The sequence below is a fragment of the Mustela erminea genome, chromosome 5 (genome assembly GCF_009829155.1).
Source record: "Mustela erminea isolate mMusErm1 chromosome 5, mMusErm1.Pri, whole genome shotgun sequence".
Classification (NCBI taxonomy): domain Eukaryota; kingdom Metazoa; phylum Chordata; class Mammalia; order Carnivora; family Mustelidae; genus Mustela; species Mustela erminea.
The window spans coordinates 133161130-133181146 of NC_045618.1; the positions used below are offsets into that span (position 1 = coordinate 133161130).

General features: G+C 49.5%; 1 protein-coding gene across 2 annotated transcripts in view; it reads left to right on the forward strand.

Moving 5' to 3' along the window:
• Positions 1–7201: 7201 nt before the first annotated feature.
• Positions 7202–20017, forward strand: part of MIDEAS (mitotic deacetylase associated SANT domain protein) — a 68888-nt gene continuing 56072 nt past the window's right edge. Inside the window, exons 1-2 of one of the 2 annotated variants that reach the window (XM_032344995.1) lie at positions 7202–7503; positions 9404–10383. The gene's annotated coding sequence lies outside the window, so the exon portion shown is untranslated. The remainder of the gene's footprint in view (positions 7504–9403; positions 10384–20017) is intronic. The other variant, XM_032344993.1, reaches the window with a different exon arrangement.

Consider the following 20017-nt stretch of genomic DNA (forward strand, 5'->3'; position numbering starts at 1 on the left):
ACAAGACTTCTGGGTCAGAAACAAAGGACTGCTTTACTCACTGCAACAGCTGCAGCAGGAGCATTGACATTTTCTTGTGCCGGTTTCCTGCTATTCCCAATTCCCAAAGGCAATGCAAAGAGGTACAATGAACACTCATACACACAGTGAGGTCCATTCCAAGAGAGGAACCCCAAAGCTCAGAGAACCAGATCTTAAATAATGGACAGTAAGCATGCCTATACTTTGCTTTGAGAAACATACGGTCTTTAAAAAGATAGTCTGAACCAAAGGGTGTTCCATGACTCTGCTCATGAGGCATGCAGAAATGTGATAGACCCATCGAGAATTGACTCCCAACAAGTGTTAAGTACAAATACGGAAAGTGAGCTCACAGTCCTCCAGCCGCATCCGAAGACAAAGGTTGGGGAAGATGGGGACGTGGAGGTATAGGGTAATCAATCCTGTCCTTTCTGTATGGATTCTTACTGGTGGTCAGTTATGGCAAGAGCACATGGGGCTCGTTTGAGGAGACTGGCGTGTGTCTCCTGTTTTGATGTATGTCGCCCTCAATTCACTGCCTTGACAGGGTTTAGACAAATCCTATCACTTCTTCGCATAGCTGTTAAAAATCTCTAGTAGCTCTCAAACTTCACAGAGGAGGGAAGAATGCAGGCTTCCAAACATTATCTGCTTCCTGGAGACAGTATGTACTATGAGAACGCAACGTGTCCACACTGTAGGTTGGGGGGTGGTGAGGCTTTGGACCCCTCCTTTGTATCATATCCATCAATACTTACAATAAATGCGGTAAGGGGTGCTCACCGCTATGATGCAGTCCACAAGACCCCTGACCTGGTCTTGCCTCTCATTTGAAACCACAGCTAGATGGGCCACGAAGTCAGGCTTTATTTGTTACCTGTGCTCCATATTTAAGGTAGCTGTTTTGTGGGGCACCTGGGTGGCTCAGTGGGCTAAAGCCTCTGCCTTCAGCTCAGGTCATGATCCCAGCGTCCTGGGATGGAGCCCGACGTCAGGCTCTCTGTTCAGCAGGGAGCCTGCTTCCTCCTCTCTCTGCCTGCCTCTCTGCCTACTTGTAATCTCTGTCAAATAAATAAATAAAACATTTTTTAAAAAATAAAAAAAAAAAAAAGGCATCTGTTTTGTATCTATAACTAAGACCCAGAATCCAGGCCTCTGGCTGACAGGCCTTAAGGCTGTTAATTTTGTTCCTTTGCCTAGAGGGGGATGGATCCCTAGGCTGAAGGAAGGACAATGCAGCTCAGGACAGAAGCTCACAGATATTGCCAGAATTACTTCAGGACCTGGGATATGGTCCGTGGAAGGATTCTGTGGCATTCCATTGGTCCTCAGGCTCTCTGCAACCACAGGAGATGGGAGTTGACCAATCATCTGGAATCAGGCAGGGAGAACCTGGCTGGTGAGTCACCGACCACACCTTCTATCTAGGGTCAAAGGGCAAAAATTATGTCACGAAACTAGGTAAAACCCAACACTGCCCAATGCGGGGCAAAGGCCATTCAGGGGGGTTAGCCTTAGAGAGTGATTCTGAAAGTGTGATAGAGGGATCACAATGATCCTGCTGAGGCAGTGGGCTGCTCTAAATATAATGCATTGTAAATATAAGTCAGAGCAGGCCTCCCAATGTGACCTTCCCATATCACTAGAGGTTATTTAGAATTTGGGAGGTGGGGGCCTCTGGGTGGCTTAGCGGGTAAGCTCTGACTTTGGCTCAGGTCATGATCGTGGGATCCTGGAATCGCGTCTCATGTGGAGTTCCCCACTCTACAAAGTTGGGCTCCCCACTCAGCCAGGAGTCTGCTTGTCCCTCTCCTTCTCCTTCTGCCTTTCTACTTGCTCATGCTCTTTTTTTCTCTCTCAAATAAATAAACAAAATCTTTTAAAAAAAAGAATTAGTAGGGGCGCTTGGGTGGCTCAGTGGGTTGAAGCCTCTGCCTTCGGCTCAGGTCATGATCCTGGGTCCTGGGATTGAATCCCGCATCGGGCTCTCTGCTCAGCGGGGAGCCTGCTTCCCCCTCTCTCTGCCTGCCTCTCTGCCTACTTGTGATCTCTGTCTGTCAAATAAATAAAATATTAAAAAAAAATTAGGAAGTAGGAGATAAATTAGAGGGTCCACAGGGTCCTTTGCCCTGTTCAAGTAATCTGCAAACTACAGCTTTTACACACAGTTCCTTGAAGCTACTGTAAAGAATTTTAGCTCATGAAGATATCTCCAAATAGCTGTAGCTCCTTTGGGACACTATATACTGCCACAGTATACGGTCCCTTGTTGTAATCTCTATAGATATTACCCCACCCAGGAGAGGAGGACTTCCTTCTTCCCGTGAGAAGTCATAAGACCCAAAGTAATCTCATGAATGTCTAGCAACTTCTTGGCCTGAGACTTCAAATGACACCACCCATGTTAATGCTGGGACTAATGTCCCAGGGCCAATATATATTACCGGCAGTTGATTGTGTAAGGGCTTCCTCCCCAAAATGCAGTAATCTCAACCTTTGAGCTGTGCATGCCAATATAGTCACCTCTCTCAAACAGCAAAAAGCAACCTATGCTCAGTGATTGAACTCTGGCCCCGCTAGCCACTCTGGAGCCCAGAAACACTGTGCACATTGCCTTGACTCTTGGGTTTGTGTTTTTCCCTTCATTGTGAAAAGAAAAAGTCATTTACAAACTCCAGGTGGTGGTATAGCCTTGCTGGGGATCTGTGGTCATCAAACACACAGAATTTCCACAACAGCTTTTGACAATGAACTCTGGCTTACTTTGTTAGCCACTTTTACACTCAGCCTCCACACTGTGGCCTGCTAGCATCAACAGTTGGCAAGTCTGAGAAGTTCCAAGAAGAGGTTTGTGGATTAGCGTTCATGCCTAAACCGGGGGACTGCTTACAGATTGAACGTTCAAGGTACTGAGTTTCTAGTGGCCGTTACTCAGCATGGGACTTTGCCTGGCCCAGCCAGCCTTCTTTTCCAACTTACAGTCTGAAAACTGGGGCTCTTTTTTTTTTTTTTTTTAAGATTTTATTTATTTATTTGACAGACAGAGATCACAAGTAGGCAAAGAGGCAGACAGAGAGAGAGGAGGAAGCAGACTCCCTGCAGAGCAGAGAGCCCGATGCAGGGCTCCATCCCAGGACTCTGGGATCATGACCTGAGCCAAAGGCAGAGGCCTTAACCCACGGAGCCACCCAGGTGCCCCCAAAACTGGGGCTCCTAATACACAGTGTAGCACATGCACCTAATACGTGAAGCAAACACTTCCCAGAAAACACCTTATTTAGGACATGCCACTGTGTTCATTTTCTGTGACTATTGTAACAAATTACCACAAAATCAGTACCTTAAAACAACACAGGCTTTTATCTTATAGGCTGAAACCAAGGTGTCCGTAAGGTTGCATTCCTCTCTTGAGCCTCTAGGAGACAATCTGTTGCCATGCTTTTCCAGCTTCCAGAAGCCACCCATAGTTATTGGCTCCTGACCCCTTTTCTCCAGGTTCAAAGCCTGCAACATGGCCTCTCTCTGGCCATTCTTCCGTAGTCACTTCTTCTCTGACTGATTCCTCTCCTGCCTCCCTCTCCTTCTAAGGATCGCTGTGATCACATCGGCCCATCCTGACAATCAGGATCATCTCCCTATATTCAGATCAGCTAATTAGGAAACTTAACTCGATTTCAATCTTAACTCCTCTTTGTCATGTAACCTAATATATTTGCACGTTCTGGGGATTGGGACATGGGCATTTGGGGGAGAACTATTATTCTACCTACCAAGTCCTTTCCTGAATTACATTTGGACAATCAGAGGTGAGCTGAATGTAAAGACTCGCTCGATGTCTATCTTCCCAACTGGCCCATGTAGAGGGGGCAAACCTTTTCACTTGCACAATGTCGTAAATGTACGATTATAGCTGATTTGATTGTCCCCAGGAGCTGATGGTTGGTGGGGGAGGGGGATCTGTAACAGAACGTCCAGTTTGTGGGTCTTGGAGACATTTGATATCCATATACAATTGTTTTTGTTGGTGAATGATTTACTTATTTAACTGACACTTAACATATATATCAGAGCTTTACAAATTCATTTATTCTTACAAGAACTTTATCAAGTCCGTAATATTGTTATCATCATCCTCATTTTGCAGATAAGGAAACTGAAGCATACAAAGCCGAAGTAACTCCAAGGTCATATAGGTAGTATGTGGCAGAGGTGGGACTTGAAGCCTGGCAGTGTGTGGACAGTCCAGAACCCTTGTTCCTGACCACGGTGCTGAGCTGCCTTTTCCTCTTGGTTTCTGACTGTGCCCCAGGCTCCTGCTGCTACCAGCTTTGGTAGGTGGACGGGTGCTCCCTTCTTCAGCAACACCCCTTCCCACTTCCCAGCACTGGCTTTTCCCCTTTGCAACCCGGTGCTCTTTTTCCCCTCTGTTCTCCGTGGTGCAGACCCCTGATCCTCCCCTAAGCTTGCCACAGGTTGCCGTGTGCCACCAGGACAGCCATACAGCAGGCCGCTTGCTCTCAATGTGATGTCCATGCCATGTGGGAACCACCGGGACTCAGGAAAGCTGAGCCTCAGAGCCTCTCTGCATACCCAGGCTTGATCACCAGGTCACTTTGACATGGCAGCCCCTAGTTTGGTATAAAACCACCTTTGGTGGCTCAGTCGGTTAAGTGTCTGACTTCAGCTCAGGTCTTGATCTCCGCGTCCTGGGATTGAGCCCCACATTGGCAGCCTCCCTGCTCAGTGGGGGAGTCTGCTTGTCCCTCTTCCCCTTACCCCATTTTCATGCTCTATTTCTCTCGCTAAATAAATAAATAAATAACATCTTTAAAAAAAGAAGAAGAAGAAGAAGAAGAAGAAGAAGCAAAACACCTTCGGGGCAGATTCCTCTCAGTATCCCGGTGAGGGGACATTTTGGTGGCTCCGTCTGTTGCGCATCAGGTCATGATCCTAGGGTCCTGGAATGGAGTCCCACATTGAGCTCCTTGCTCAATCGGGAGCCTGCTTCTCCTTCTCTGTCTGCTTCTTCCCCAGCTCATTCTCTCTCTGTCAAAGAAAGAAATAAATCTTTTTTTTTTTTTTTAAGATTTTATTTATTTATTTAACAGACAAGTAGGCAGAGAGGCAGAGAGAGAGAGGAGGTGGCAGGCTCCCCGCTGAGCAGAGAGCCCTATGTGGGGCTCAGTCCCAGGACCCTGGGATCATGACCTGAGCTGAAGGCAGAGGCTTTAACCCACTAAGCCACCCAGGCACTCCGAAAGAAATGCATCTTAAAAAAAAAAATACCAGTGGGAAGTTGGGTGAAGGCCCCTGCCATGCTCAGAGTAAGGCATGGTTCCTGCTCTCATTCAAGGAGGGAAAAGCATGGGGCACCTGGGTGGCTCAGTGGGTTAAAGGCTCTGCTTTTGGCTCAGGTCATGATCTCAGGGTCCTGGGACTGAGCCCCACATCGGGCTCTCTGCTCATCAGGGAGCCTGTTTCCTCCTCTCTTTCTGCCTGCCTCTCTGCCTACTTGTGATCTCTGTCTGTCAAATAAATAAATAAAATCTTAAAAAAAAAAAAAAAAGAAAAAGAAAAAGGAGGGAAAAGCGTGAAGCACTTCTGACCCTCCTCTCTCTCTCCTCTTTTCTCCTTCCCACCATCTGTCTGGCCAGAAAAGAGGTGACTATTCACTCTTTCGTTGCCTTAGAATTGGCCTAACAGTCCTGGGGGTCAGGGCCTGGTGCTCTATTCAGAGAGGAGTCAAGGAGCTGGTCCTTCAGGGTTGGCCTTGATTTACTAAGGGAGGAGAATTTGGAAGGATTTGGAAAATCTCCTAAGTCCCGGCTAGTTTCTTCAACTACACAGTGCGACAACACTTCGAGCCAAGCCCGTCATAAGCCCCCAGTGCTTTGGGGTGTTTAATATTCTCTAAACCTACAACTTTCACACTTCTTGGTCTATATGTAGGAAATATGTTTTACACTGTGACTCATACAAATGTAAATATGTACATTATCAACAATGGAATTAAAAGCAACACAGACAATACTTACTACTTAATGCAATGCATCTGATCATTATTTATTTATTTATTTATTTATTTATTTTTGCATCTGATCATTTTTAATGCATGCCTTTTTCTTTTTCTTTTTCTTCTTCTTCTTCTTTTTTTTTTTTAATAAAAAGAAAAACCCTGGCGGTGACCCATCACTCCTATTCCCAGGCCAGCTTACTTGCTTCCTTCTCTGGGATCCACAGTCCCCTATGCAAAGCTCCATTGTAGCACTTCTCAGGTCACATTGTAATTTACATGCCTTGCTCTCCCTCTAGGGAGAGACTTTGTCCTTTTCATCTTGGCATCCCCAGCCCAGCTACCAGCAGACATTTAGTAAGTGTTGGTCGAAGGGGTGGAATGAAAGCCAGTGGTTTCTCTTTTCACAGCACAGGTCACCTCCTTCTGGGGTTGGAGAGCTTGGACCCTGTCAGTGGGAGACCTGGGCTCAGGGCAGGATTCCTGGGCAAGTTAGTTTATAAGCCTCCTGCAGAATGGACCGTAATGTGCAAAGAAGGAAGACCAGAGACTTTATTTCCCCTCCTTGGATTTTTTTTTTTTTTCTAAACTGACCTGTTTGCGTCCCCACGCCAGAATGGCTTTACATCCCGCTCCGCAGACACTAAAGGCTGCCAAACTGACTGTGGGACGCCAGATCCAGGGCACTTGGCATTTTTGCAAAGCTAGACTCTAGGAAATGTTCTCATTGCTGAACACATTGGATGTGGTTTAGGTAGCAAAGCAAATGACCTAACAAGGAATATATGTGCTGAGCCTAGTTCTTGTTAAATTAATAGATTCACGTCCTGGCACATCCACGACGGTACAAGTCATAGCAACCGGATGACGGCATGGCAACCCAGCAGCTGTGGCCACGGCACATGAGAACAATCAGAGCCTGGTGTCTCCGGAGAGAAAACAGAAGAGGGCCCTACAACTGCCAGCTTGTACGGGGTTGGCCGAGGGGAGGGGGGATGCGGGATCAACCGCCAAGGAGACCGCCTGCCCTAGTAAGGGATGAAGGAGTGTGACCTCGCTCCTGCTTCCTCAAACTTTGTTTTGTGTTTTCAAAGCGAATAATTTGTTCTAGTGGGAGAGGAAATGATGTCGAGAGAAAGATACCATCACGTGGACAGCATGTTCTTTGTGGCCCTGGAAGGAGTGTGGAGGCGATTCTTATCTGAGATTGTCCACCACCTGCTGTTCAGCCGCGGGCCCACGAGACTTTCCTTCCAGTTTTAGAGCTGTGCTGAATTCACCACCTCTTTTGGCTGCCAGGCTGGGGAGCCCTCCTTTCCAGCACTCCTTCCAGGACCAAGGCCTGACCCCACCACCCCTTGGGGTGTGCCGGTGCCTCAAGAACAAGGTCGGCGATCTGAGCCAGAGGGAGAGGACACCCGGACAGATGTCAATTTCTCGTGATCAAACACATCTCCACATCCTCTCAGGTGGGTGACATCCAACCCCACTACACCCTCTGAGCTGGTTTAAATTCAAGGATGACCCCGGCTCTGCCTTCTGTTCTTAGGATTCACGTGTTTCCCTTTAGCTCTGGTCCAGGCCCCTGCCTCTTCCTCCATGTTCTGCTTTCCAGGTAAGGGACCAGGAAGCCGTGTGGGGTTGTCACTGGGCTCACACTGACTTCTCTTTTGGCCTGTGCATTAGTTACCCACAGCTCTCCAACAAATGACTATAAAACCCTGCACCTTAAAACAACAAACATGTATTATTTTACAGTTTCTGTGGGTCAGGAATCCCAGCAGCTTAGCCGGAAGCTTTTGCCTCAAGGGCTCTCTTGAAGCAGTGGGGTTATAGGTCTCATCTGAAGGCCCCATTATCATTGGCGAAGGGAAGTATCCCAAGCTACCTCAGGGGGGTTGTTGGCAGACCCCACTCCCTCTCCACAGGGCTGCCTTGGGACATGGCAGCTGGCTTTCCCACAGTGAGTGATCCAACCAAGAGAGAGCAAGAGAGAAAGAGCACTCACGATGGAAGCCGCAGTTTTTTAAGAATCTAATCTCAGCAGAGGTGTCACGTGATTTCTGCCATATACTATTTGCTGGGAGGGAGTCAGTGAGTCTAGCCCACACTCAAGAAGCCAGGATTACACAAGGGTGTGGATACTGGGAGGCAGGGGATCACTGGCGGGGGAGGAGGGGAAGAGGCGGTGGCGATACTGTCTCTGAGACCACCTACCTCCGCTTCTGGGCTGTGGTCCTCCAGCAAATGCCACTCCCGTAGAGAGAAAAAGCAATGCATACGTGTGCATATGTAAGTGTCAGGCCTTCGCACCTTTACACCACCTGTTAAATTATTCCTGGGCATGCAGAAATTCTGAATATTCATGAAATTGTGACTGGGAATTCAGCATTGCAATACCGTCCTAGCAAATACGGAGCATCACGTGATTGTTTTTAGACTCCTGGGTGACCTACTGTCTTTATTCCCCTTGATTGTATCATTGCTTGCTGGAAGCAGAATGCACGAAACAATTGCTTCTATCTATCCCCAAACCGAAGTGGGCAATCCTTCTCACTCCCACCCCTCCAAGAGTGCGATGCAATAAGAATTTCAGAAAATTGTAATTATTAGGAGTCTAATAATACAAGTATACTTCTCAAAGCAGCGTTATTTTTCTTCCATGGTATATTTTGTATTTATAAGGTACCATTAATTATGTCTGGGTAGAAGTCAGAGCTAGTACATAAGGGCTGCAGTGTGGGGGATTTCATGTTGCTAGGAGAGCTTCATCTGCATACTCCCCATTTAAAAAAAATATATTTTATTTATTTATTTGTCAGAGACAGAGACAGAGAGCACAAGCAGGGAGGCGCAGGCAGAAGGAGAAGGAAGCTCTCCGATGATCAAGGAGCCAGATGCAGGACTCAATCCCAGGACCCAGAGGTCAGGACCTGAGCAGGTGGCAGACACTTAACCCACTGAGCCACCCAGGCATCCCCCCATCTCCCCATCTTCGGGTGAGTCTGCGTTTGTGGCTTCCCACTAGGTATTAACACAGACCTGGGGATCAATTTCCAGTTGTCATTTTCCACCAGTTTCACATCTATCTTTCTGGACAAAGCCATGCAAAAAGATGAAGCATTAGAACGGGAGGTTCTGTGATCCGGCCAAAGTGCTAGTAGAAGCAGTTATTTGGAGGAAAAGGAAAAATTGTTGAGCCCTAAGGGATGCTTTTGAACCACCTTTAAAAAGCTCCCTGTTTTCCACAACAAGCTACAATGAAGCTAATGTTTCTGTTATGAAAGCCCTCCACTGCAGTTTCAAATGTCCGAGTTTTGTTTTTTTTTTTTTAAACCACAGCAAAGTCTAACCCAGTTTTCTCTCCAGCTTTACAGGAGAGAATTCTTCCCTACAGACTGCCGTTTAACTACTTTGTTGCTGTTTATCAGAAACCAAAAAGGTGGTTTTTTTGCTTGCAGTTTTGAATACAGAGAGCGAATTTATGTTGGGCCGGAATGAATTTCAAGACTACTACTGCCTGAAGCTGCGCTTCTCAGGGCTCCACCCCAACCCTCTAAGGCGCTTTTGGCCCGCGATGAAACACGGAATGCATCAGGCCCCAAAGAGATCTTCTGAGAGTTGAGTGTAAAGGAAGAGGTGGAAGTCGCGGGGGAGGATGAGAACAGAAACCATTTTGCAGCGCCAACTTGGACGCTGGAACAGCCCCCCTGAAGTGTGATAAATGGTAAACGTCCTGCGCGCTTAGAACCCGTGGAAATGACGAAGGACAAGCGCGCAGACTTTTGGAGGGAACGTGGGAGAGGAAACCCGGGTTTTAAGGCCCAGCTTAGGCGTTCTTTGGCAAAACACAGAGCACTTCGCTTTCTGACTTGACCTAGCCTCAACGCGAAACTGAAAAACTTTCTCTTCCTCCTCCCCCATCCTTTTGTCTGTGGGGTTGGGTGTGTTTCGCCTGGAACCCCCAGCTCGCCGGGGTCCCGGAATTCCAACACCACCTTCCAGACCCAGGTTTGAGAAACAGGTTCGGTCGCGTTTCTTCCGCGCGTCAAGGACCCCGAGGGCTGCAGCCTCGGAGGACGACCGCCCGCGGCCCCCCGCAGCCGTGGGCCCGCCGAGCCGGGGAGTCGGCGCCTCCGGGGCAACCGGGGCGCGCAGAGCCGGGGGCGGGCGGCTGCAGGGCCCGGCGCGCCACCGCGCGAGCTGCTGGGTCACACGCCCGGGCCGCGCCGCCGGCTCCGCGAGGAAGTGACGACTGCGCCGTCCCGAGAGCAACAAAGTTTGAGTCTGCGGGCTGCGCTCGCCTGCGCCCCGCGCCCCTCTGAGCGGCCCCGGGATCCAGCGTGCAGGTGAGCCGCGGGCTGGGCGCCCCTTCGGCCGCCGGGGCGCCGACGTGGGGCTCGGAAACGCGGTGAGGGGGGGCGGGTGCCGGGGCTTGGTCGGGCGGGCGGGGTTGTGGGGGGCCGGGTTGGGCCGGCCGCGCTGGGCGCAGGGGTGCGGGCGGCGCGGCACGGCGGGGGGCTGGGGGGGCGCTCGGCGGCCGGGATCCGGGCCCCGGGCTGCTCCCCTGCTGTCGCCGGTTTGCCGCGGGGCTTGAAACAGCGGGCTCTGCAGCTGGGCCTCTCCGGGCGCCGTTTGCGAGAGGAGGGGTGCAGGGAGGGGCTGCCCGCGGCCTGCGTGCGGGGCTGGTCCTCCTCCCGGCGTCCCGCATCCGCACCGGCTGGGCTCACCCGCCCGCCCCTGCCCTGCCCGGTGCTTCCCAGGGAAACGTGCTCTTCCTCTTCGTAGCCCTCGGTGAGGTTGCAGGAAGGAAGTTAAAGGAACTTTCCCCCCACTTTTCTTCGCTCGGCCCTGCAGTGACGAACAGCAGAGCGACTCGGACGTTTGGGAAAACAACCGTACGCATTTCCCAAAAGCAAAACCAGAATGGGCCCCAAGCCCCCTTTCAACAGATCTCTCCCGACTCCCCCAACCCTTCCTCCTCCCACACCGCGTCCGCAACCTGACAGTAATCCCTAAGGCCTAACACTTTGCAATTTAGCCATAAAAACTGTCAGCACACCCACGTACATATGTGAGTGTTTTCTATATAAAACTCCGAAACCCGCTTCCAGTGCACTCTGGCATCTCGCTCTCTTCTGTTTTCTAAAACTGCCAGGGCTGCAGGGTGGTGCTTGCGAACTTTGCTGGTGCTTCCCGCCGCCCTCGGTAGCCTCGTGGCGCACGGCTTTTTAAAGACCATCCGAGAAGTTTATGACATCCCCACAGAGCAACTCGGGGCTGGCAGACTGGGCGGGAGGTGTTGGGGGCGGGGGGGTGCGCCGGGGCTCCCTGACTTGGAGGCTGCGAGCGGAGCAGCTGCGGCCGGAGCGGCGGGGCGAGTCAGGGTATGCTGGAGTGTCCGTCGGTGCGGTGGAGACTCCGGACGTGGGACGTCTAGAGGTTGGATGGTGCAGCACCTTGCTAGCAGCAGCTTCCTGCCGGCCTGTAATTACAGCGTGATTGCACAGTCAGGCATTGTTGGCGTGGATGTTTATACACAGGCTATTGTGCAAGACGTGGTGGCTGCGAACAAAACGCAGATTTGCATTGCAAATGTCTGGGACAGATCTGGGCTTGAGCAGCAAGTCACCAAGTTCTTTCTGGCCTTTAACCTTAGCTAGGTGATTTATTTCCTGGCCTCTCCCTTAACCTCAGACAACTTGCCAAACACCGGAGAAGTGGAGACCCAGGAGGGCAGGATCCCTGCACTCCCAACTTAGGCAGCCTAAAAACTATCCCAAGGACTGTACCCTTATTTGTGTCTGTAGAAAATGTGGGATGACGTCAGCAGGAAAAGGAGATGGGAGATGGCTATCAACCTCCCTAAACGGGAAAGCAGTTTGAATTAGCAAAATTGCATGGTGTTTGGAGTGGGGCCTGGTTGCAAAGAGGACACGTCAGACTTGTGTGACTGAGCTGGCGAGTTAGACTTTGAGCCTTGGTGTCAGCTGCAGAAACTTAGTAGGTGGGTCCTAATTCCTTTATTGTGTTCTGGGCAAAGGGAAAAGTGCTGGGGCTTGGAGACTGGGTGTCTGGGATGGTGTCTGGGGAGGGCAGGATGGGGCCGGGGCGTGACACCCCCTCCTCCCAGAGGCATGACTCAAGTACACTTTGTCCAGGAGGGCCCCAGGCCCATTTCCTGAGTCAGGCCTACAGCACAGAGAAGGGTGGGGGGTCCTCCTACCCGCTGAACTTGTGTGCCGCAGGGAGAGAGCCAAGCCTGCAAGTGTGGAAATAAGGCAAACTGGTTCTCCTCCACGGCCTCCGATGTGGCTAAGATACGGCTAACGGTAGTCCTAGTCGAGGGATTGAAAACACAATCAGAAAGCATGTACAGGATATAGGAGGGTCCTTCTGCTCCCACCCCTAGAAGCACCCCTGCTCTCTCCTAGAGACAGAGTGGCCTCGGTGAAAGATTCTCATGGGACAGCATTCAGCCCCGCACCACGGGGCTGCTCTGTGACTCTGTGGTACCCTCTCCCAGTGCTTGGGCAGCCTCTCAGCTTAGAGTGGCAGGAACAGATAGCCCTGGCACCCTGGAGCTCCCCATGCCTGGCCTTCTCCCCAGCCCAGTCACTGAGTTTCACCTGGAGGAGAAAAATGCCGTTTTGCAGGCTTGTGCCAACTGTGTGTCATGGGCACAGTGACAGTTTGCCAAAGCAAAATATTAGTGCATAGTCCCTGGCAGTCACCTATGTGCTTCCAGAGACTCGAGGAAAAACATGTGAAATCAGCATGTTTCTAGGAAGTCTGGAATATACAGGCCCAGCAGCCACAGGGGAATGAGGTTTAGAGCAAAACACCGCTATGGTAGGAGTTCCTGAGCTGCACGGCCTCCTGTTCCGGGTCCATTTGGGTTTTTCTTGAACTTGACTGTCAAGGTTCGGGTCAGCTGCATCCCCTGACCTACTGGTGTCCGGCACTAGCCTTGAGGGGGAGAGGAGGGGAGCATTCCCTTAGGACCTCAAAGAAAAGACAGCTCTGAGTCGAGGTACTTGGTGTTCATTTAGAACCTGCAGAGCCTCAAGGTGCCGAAAGGCCCTCCAGTAGTGTAGGCAGGAGAGTGGAGCAGAGGGACCCCCTCCTTGTAAAGGCCAGAGAAAGAAGGAAGGAGTTTCCCTGGAGTTGTGGCCCCACCAGCAGCCGTTGCCTGCCCGCATCTTCAGTTCAGCCTGGCTAGTTTTTGTGCCTAACTCAGGCCCTTCTCTTCTTGGCTTGCCCAGTTTTGCCTCAGCGTTCAGAGAGCTTTGCCTGCAGTTGTACCCAGCCCAGGGCGAGACCAGAAACAATCCTGACTTCCTCTCCCACCTTACATAAATGCTGATTAGTGGCCCAAAGTTGCTGCCCAGTTCATGCCCGCCCCCCCCCCCCCACCCCCGCAGCAGCCCTCCTGCCTCGCGGTGCACCACTAGGAACAATATTGAAAAAGCATGATTCAGAACCTGACAGAGTTTACACATCATTTTGTTTCAAAAGGAGAAACCATTGGAGGTAACTAGTAAACTCAGCAACTCTCTCAAACGCCCCAAAGTGCCACTGACAGAGGCAGAAGGAAAAGTCCCCTGCAAGACGGTGGTCTCCGAGGGAAGGCCTTTTATGCTCCCCAGGCCCGAAAGTTCTCTCTCTGTTCATCTGCCTCCTCCCAACTGCCTCACTCCCTACACCACAATCCAGTGTTTTGACACCACAGCTAACCTCCAAAAAAGGAGGCAGAACACCCCACCAGCTGAAAGAGGGCATGCCAGACTCTGAAGAAAGTGCCGCAGTTTTCCAGATGCCTGGCGGGTCAGTGCTGCACATTGATTTCCTTCTTTAAAATGCTCTCGCCTTCATTTCTCGCACTTCCTGAAGCATCTCTTTCTGAGACCCTTAAACTGCTTTTATTTCCCCCGTCTACATGACACAGGGCTTTGCTTTATGACTTTCTGTATCGAGTGCTACTTGAAATACACACAGGGCTTTGCATAAGCCTGGGATAAAGGGCTCTCTGTAATGTCACTTAAAATGCCTGGTTGCAAGGGTCACCCTCTTGCTCAGCAACCTTCAATGGCTCCCTGCTGTCTGCACGGTAAGGATCAAACTTCTAGGCTGGCGGTCAGGGCCTTCCACACAGGGGTCTGGCCTCTGCCGCTCTCCTGCCCTCACCCTCTTCACTGACCCAGTGACCTACTCTGTGTGTTTGTCCAACTGCCGGTGGCAAGCCTTCCTGCCTCTCTTGCTTCCCCAGAAGCCTGGAATGCCTTTTTCTTCTGTTCTGCTTGGCTCGGTCTTGCTTTCTCTCCAGCCCGGTTCTGTTCTCCTCTGGGACGCCTGGGTGGCTCAGTTGGTTGGGCAGCTGCCTTCGGCTCGGGTCATGATCCCAGCGTCCTGGGATCAAGTCCCACATCGGGCTCCTTGCTCGGCGGGGAGCCTGCTTCTCCCTCTGCCTCTGCCTGCCATTCTGTCTGCCTGTGCTTGCTCTCTCCCCTTCTCTCTCTCTGATAAATAAATAAATAATAAAAATCTTTAAAAAAAAAAAAAAAAAGAACTTCCCCATCCCATCCTGTGCTAACATTCACCGGGACCCTGTACCTAAGAAAAACCTAAAAACCTGGACTAAAGGATTTTTAACATTTCCTCTGGGCTTCAATTATACACTTCATTCAGCTTCTTCTTCTTTTTTTTTTTTTTTAATTTATTTGACAGACAGAAATCACAAGTAGAGAGAGAGGAGGAAGCAGGCTCCCTGCTGAGCAGAGAGCCTGATGCGGGGCTCGATCTCAGGACCCTGGAATCATGACCTGAGCCGAAGGCAGAGGCTGTAACCCACTGAACCACCCAGGTGCCCCAGCTTCTTTTTTTCTTTTAAAAATATTTTATTTATTTATTTTTCTGAGAGAAGAGAGAAGGAGCATGAGATAGGGGAGGAGCAGAGGTAGCGAGACAAGCAGACTCCATGCTAAGTGTGGAGCTTGACACTGGGCTCTTTCTCAGAACGGTGAGATCATGCCCTGAGCGGAAGTTGAGAGTCAGACACTCAACCAACTGAGTGAGCTAAGCCACCCAGGCACCCCACCTTCATCCAGCTTCTTTTTTTTTTTTTTTTTTTTTTTTTTTTTTTTAAGATTTTATTTAATTTGACAGAGAGAAATCACAAGTAGTCAGAGAGGCAGGCATAGAGAGAGAGAGAGGGAAGCAGGCTCCCCGCCGAGCAGAGAGCCCGATGCGGGACTCGATCCCAGGACCCCGAGATCATGACCTGAGCCGAAGGCAGCGGCCTAACCCACTGAGCCACCCAGGCGCCCCTTCATCCAGCTTCTTAATATGACTTTGGGTGGATCACTGTTACCATTTTTTTAAAAAAGATTTTATTTATTTATTTGACAGACAGAGATCACAAGCAGGCAGAGAGGCAGAGAGAGAGAGAGAGGGTAAGCAGGCTCTCTGCCAAGCAGAGAGCCCGATGTGGGGCTCGATCCCAGGACCCTAGGATCATGACCTGAGCTGAAGGCGGAGGCTTTAACCCACTGAGCCACCCAGGCGCCGACATTGTTACCATTTTTCAACCAAACTGGAAGTTCCTATTTTAAGTGTATTTGTATCTCCAGGCTGGGGGCCCGAACTCATAGCGAGTCCTAGTAAGTATTTGGTGGTGACGATGAAGATGATGGTGATGACGACAGTGATGATGATGATAAAATGGCAATAGCTATGCTGTCCTGTGTGCTTTGTGTGTAGACACGCGCAGCCACTCCAGGCTCCGAGGACCGTGGTTCTCAGGCTGTATTCTGAATGTTCACCTAGCCTTCCCTCCTCCCGGCGCCTCCTGGCTTTGGACGTCACCATTCTGTTCCATTTCCAGCCCCACTTCCCCAGGGCCGCCGGATAGTATCTGTCCAGCTTCCACACTGATTTGAGCCTGGTTGACCTGCCCCACAATGTCCTATACCTGAGCACCAGCTCCCCCGGGAGAGCCTTTGTCATCTGTGTTGGCCTGTTCTGCCAAGGGAACCAGTCTGATAGGAGGTAGGGCAACTCTCAGGCAAGACTTTGGAGGAAGACAAAGGTGCTTCCTGGTTCGTTGTAGCTTTGTTTCCCCCAAAGAGGCACTGAACCTACAAAGGTAGGCTAAACTAGAACACCGAGTCTCTGGGAGATTCTGGCTAAACCCTTACATTGGCCTTGACCGGGCTAGTTCTCATGCTGTTATTCTCAATTTTGCCATATAAGCTAGATTCTTTTCTTTTTGAATTGAGACATAGTTGAGATATAATTTGCATACTATAAAATGTACCCTATAAGATAGATTCCTGAAAATATTATTTTTTCAAAGATTTTTTTCTTAAAGATTTTATTTATTTATTTGGCAGAGAGAGACACAGCAAGAGAGGGAACAGAGCAGGGGGAGTGGGAGAGGGAGAAGCAGGCGTCCCTCTGAGCAGGGAGCCCAATGCAGGGCTTGATCCCAGGACCCTGGGACCCCCATGACCTGAGCCGAAGGCAGACGCTCAGAGGCTGAACCACCCAGGCACCCCTTAAAGATTTTATTTTTAAGTAATCTCTACACCTAGCCTGGGGCTCAAACTCACAACCCCAAGATCAAGAGTCATATGCTCTACTAACTGAGCCAGCCGGGTGGCCCCCACGTATATATAAATATTTTTAATGAAAATGGCTCATAGACTTCTTTTTTCTTTTTTAAAGATTTTATTTATTTATTTGCCAGAGAGAGATACCACAAGTAGGCAGAGCAGCAGACAGAGAGAGGGAAGCAGGCTCCCTGCTGAGCAGAGAGTCTGATGCGGGGCTCCATCCCAGGACCCTGAGATCATGACCTGAGCCGAAGGCAGAGGCCCAACCCACTGAGCCACCCAGGCGCCCCCCAAATATTGTTTTATTTAAAAATAAAATCTGGGGTGCCTGGGTGGCTCAGTGGGTTAAAGCCTTTGCCTTCGGCTCGGGTCATGATCCCAGGGTCCTGGGATCGAGCCCCGCATCGGGCTCTCTGCTCAGCGGGGAGCCTGTCTCCTCCTCCCTCTCTCTCTCTCTCTCTCTCTCTCCCTGCCTCTCTGCCTACTTGTGATCTCTGTCTGTCCAATAAATAAATAAGATCTTTAAAAAAGAATACATAAACTTAAAAAAAATAAAATTATTAAAATAAAATAAAATAAAAATAAAATCTGATAGATTCTCTTCCTCCCATTTCCTATTGAAAAGGTAATATTTAAATAAGGTTCAAATTTCAAAAGAGATAAATTATATAGTATAAAGTAAGTCTCAAAAGTCATTTCAACATTAGATAGGAGATTACATATTATGCCCACATATACAAATGCAGTAGAATTAGAAAAATATCTATTTTTAACCTTGAGGGAAGGAAGACCTTCTTAAGAAAGATTACAAAGCAGAAGCCATAAGAAAATACTGAGTGATCTGATAACATGAAATTTTCAAAAAATAAAATTCCCCTTCTCTAATGTTCCCATTTCTTCAATCCGTCAGTGTCCCTGTCTTGGGCAACTATGATTTGTCATTTTTCAACCATGCTTCCAGAGGTAGCCTTTGCAGACAAGAAAATCTGAATATGTAAGCAAAATTCTGGCATACTGTACCCAGGGTTCTGCATTCTGTGTTTTTCACTTAATGTATCTTGTCGGTTATCCTATAACAGTGCATTTAGAGCTGCCTCATGTTTTCCACTGGCTAGATTGTATTCCCCTGTAGGAAAATGCCATCATTTATGTAACTAGTTTCTTACTGAAGAGCACTTGGTCTGCTTCCTGTCTTTCTCCAGGACACACAATGTTGCAGTTCATATGTAGAGCCGACTTTGAATTGAAAATTCCTGAACAACATACATGAGTGAAACTGTGATTTACATAGAAAACTATTTCTGATAAGTTATGCCTAAACGGCATTTAATAAAGCAATCATTTCTAGAATCTGTGGTTTCCCTAAGTAATCAGCTTTTATTTGTCTAAGATTTTATTTTTAAGTAATCGCTGCACCAAATGGGAGGCTTGAACCCACAACCCCGAGATCAAGAGTTGCCTGCTCCACCAGCTGAGCCTGCCAGGCGCCCTGAACAATCCCCTTTTTAAAATTAATTAATTAATTAATTAAAGATTTCATTTATTTATTTGACAGATCACACGTAGGCAGAGAGAGAGATGGGGAAGCTGGCTCCTTACTGAGCAGAGAGCCTGATGCGGGGCTCTATCCCAGGACCCTGGGATCATGACCTGAGCTGAAGGCAGAGGCTTTAACCCACTGAGCCACCCAGGCGCCCCACGAATCCCCTTTTAGAGTTGACTAGGCCCTCAGGGATTGTTTTCATCCAGCTCCCGATTTACAGTAACTGTGGTAACAGCATCTCAGAGAATCCTGAGGTTAAGCATTTAAAGCCAGGAAGGGCACTTGTAGTAAATCATCTTTAATGCCGTTTCAGAGAGGGAAAGTGTCTTCTCTGAGATCACACAGCTATGGAGTGAAGGGTTGGGACACAAATTCTACATTCTATTTCCTTTTGCCATCCTGCATGGATTATCTCAGTCACCGTAATCATTAGTTCCCTCATGTCTGTTTGTGAGCCAAGAACTCGATCTCTTCAATTTCCTTAAGGCAGTACACAAAGACTTAAAAAGAAGAAACTTGGGGGACCTGGGTGGCTTAGTTGGTTAAGTGTCTGCCTTCCGCTCAGGTCGTGATTCAACGCCGGGACTGAGCTCCTGCATCAGGCTCCCTGCTTGGCGGGGAGTCTGCTTTTCCCTCTCTCTCTGCCCCGCTCTCATGCTCTCTCTCTCTCTCTTGCTCACACTCAAATAAAAAAAGTCTTAATAAATAAAAAATAAAAATAGAAAGATGAAACTTACAAACAACAACGAACAAGGGGGGTGTAGGGGAAGGTCTTTAAGAAGAGAGTGGGATACTTTTTTAGTAGGCTTCTTACCATTTTATCATCTCATTACAGACTTCATTGGTCTTAATTGCTGTCAACTTGTTGAGTCCCTAAAAACTCCTAACCAGGCCCAGCTGGCCAGTGATTACTGGGTATTTTCTGAGCGTAGGACGTGGGTTGGGCTACCTTGAGGAAATGGAGAAATACTCCTAGTTCCTGAGATCCCATTCGTCTCCTGAGGGACCCAGGAGAAGGCCCAGGAACACACTTTTCTCTGCCGTAAAGCACTAGCCCTCTGTCTGCTCTCCTCTGTCCCTCCCCAGTCTCCCTGTGGCAGCCTCCGTAAGGGGCCTGAGTGGGATCTTCCACAAGTCTGTGTCCACTTCCTCTGTGGCTTCCCAAGAGCAGGTGTTCTGTGACAACTTAGGAGCCAACAGCCACTCCCCAACCCCACTTCCACTTGCCCTAGACGTGGTGGGAAGCTCAGAATTTCCTCTACCATTTCCCCAGGGAGGCTCTGCTGAGCCACCCAGCTGGCATTTAGGATCTGACTTGCCCAAGGACAGAGAAAAAGAAACCAGCCAGAGCCGCAGTGGGAACCCTGCCCAGCATGGTTTACAGGGTACTTTCCCTCGCGTTCTTATTCCTTGTCATTCGCTCGTGCGACATGCATTTATTGAATCCCTACTGTGTGCTCTGGGCTAGGTCCTGGAGATACAAAGATCAGGATTCAGCCCCCCCCCCCCCCTTCAAGGTACTCATGGTCTGTGAGGGAGACAGACATGAGCAAAAGCCAAGGACAGTTAGTGGCATGGACATCAGTGTGATGGTGTTCGGGGGTCTGTGGTCACTTCTGCCAGGCCAGAGGAGACAGGAATGTTAAGAAGGGTCCACAGTGGCCTCAGGACCTTGCATGGTGCCTGTGCTTGGTGAATGCTGTGGAATGAATGAAGAAGGTGATTTTGAGTGGAGTTCTAAGAAACGAGTAGGTGTCCACCAGGTGGCAAAGAGAATCAGGGTATTCTTGACACGGGGAGCAGCTCAGGCCGGTGGAGTGGAGGCAT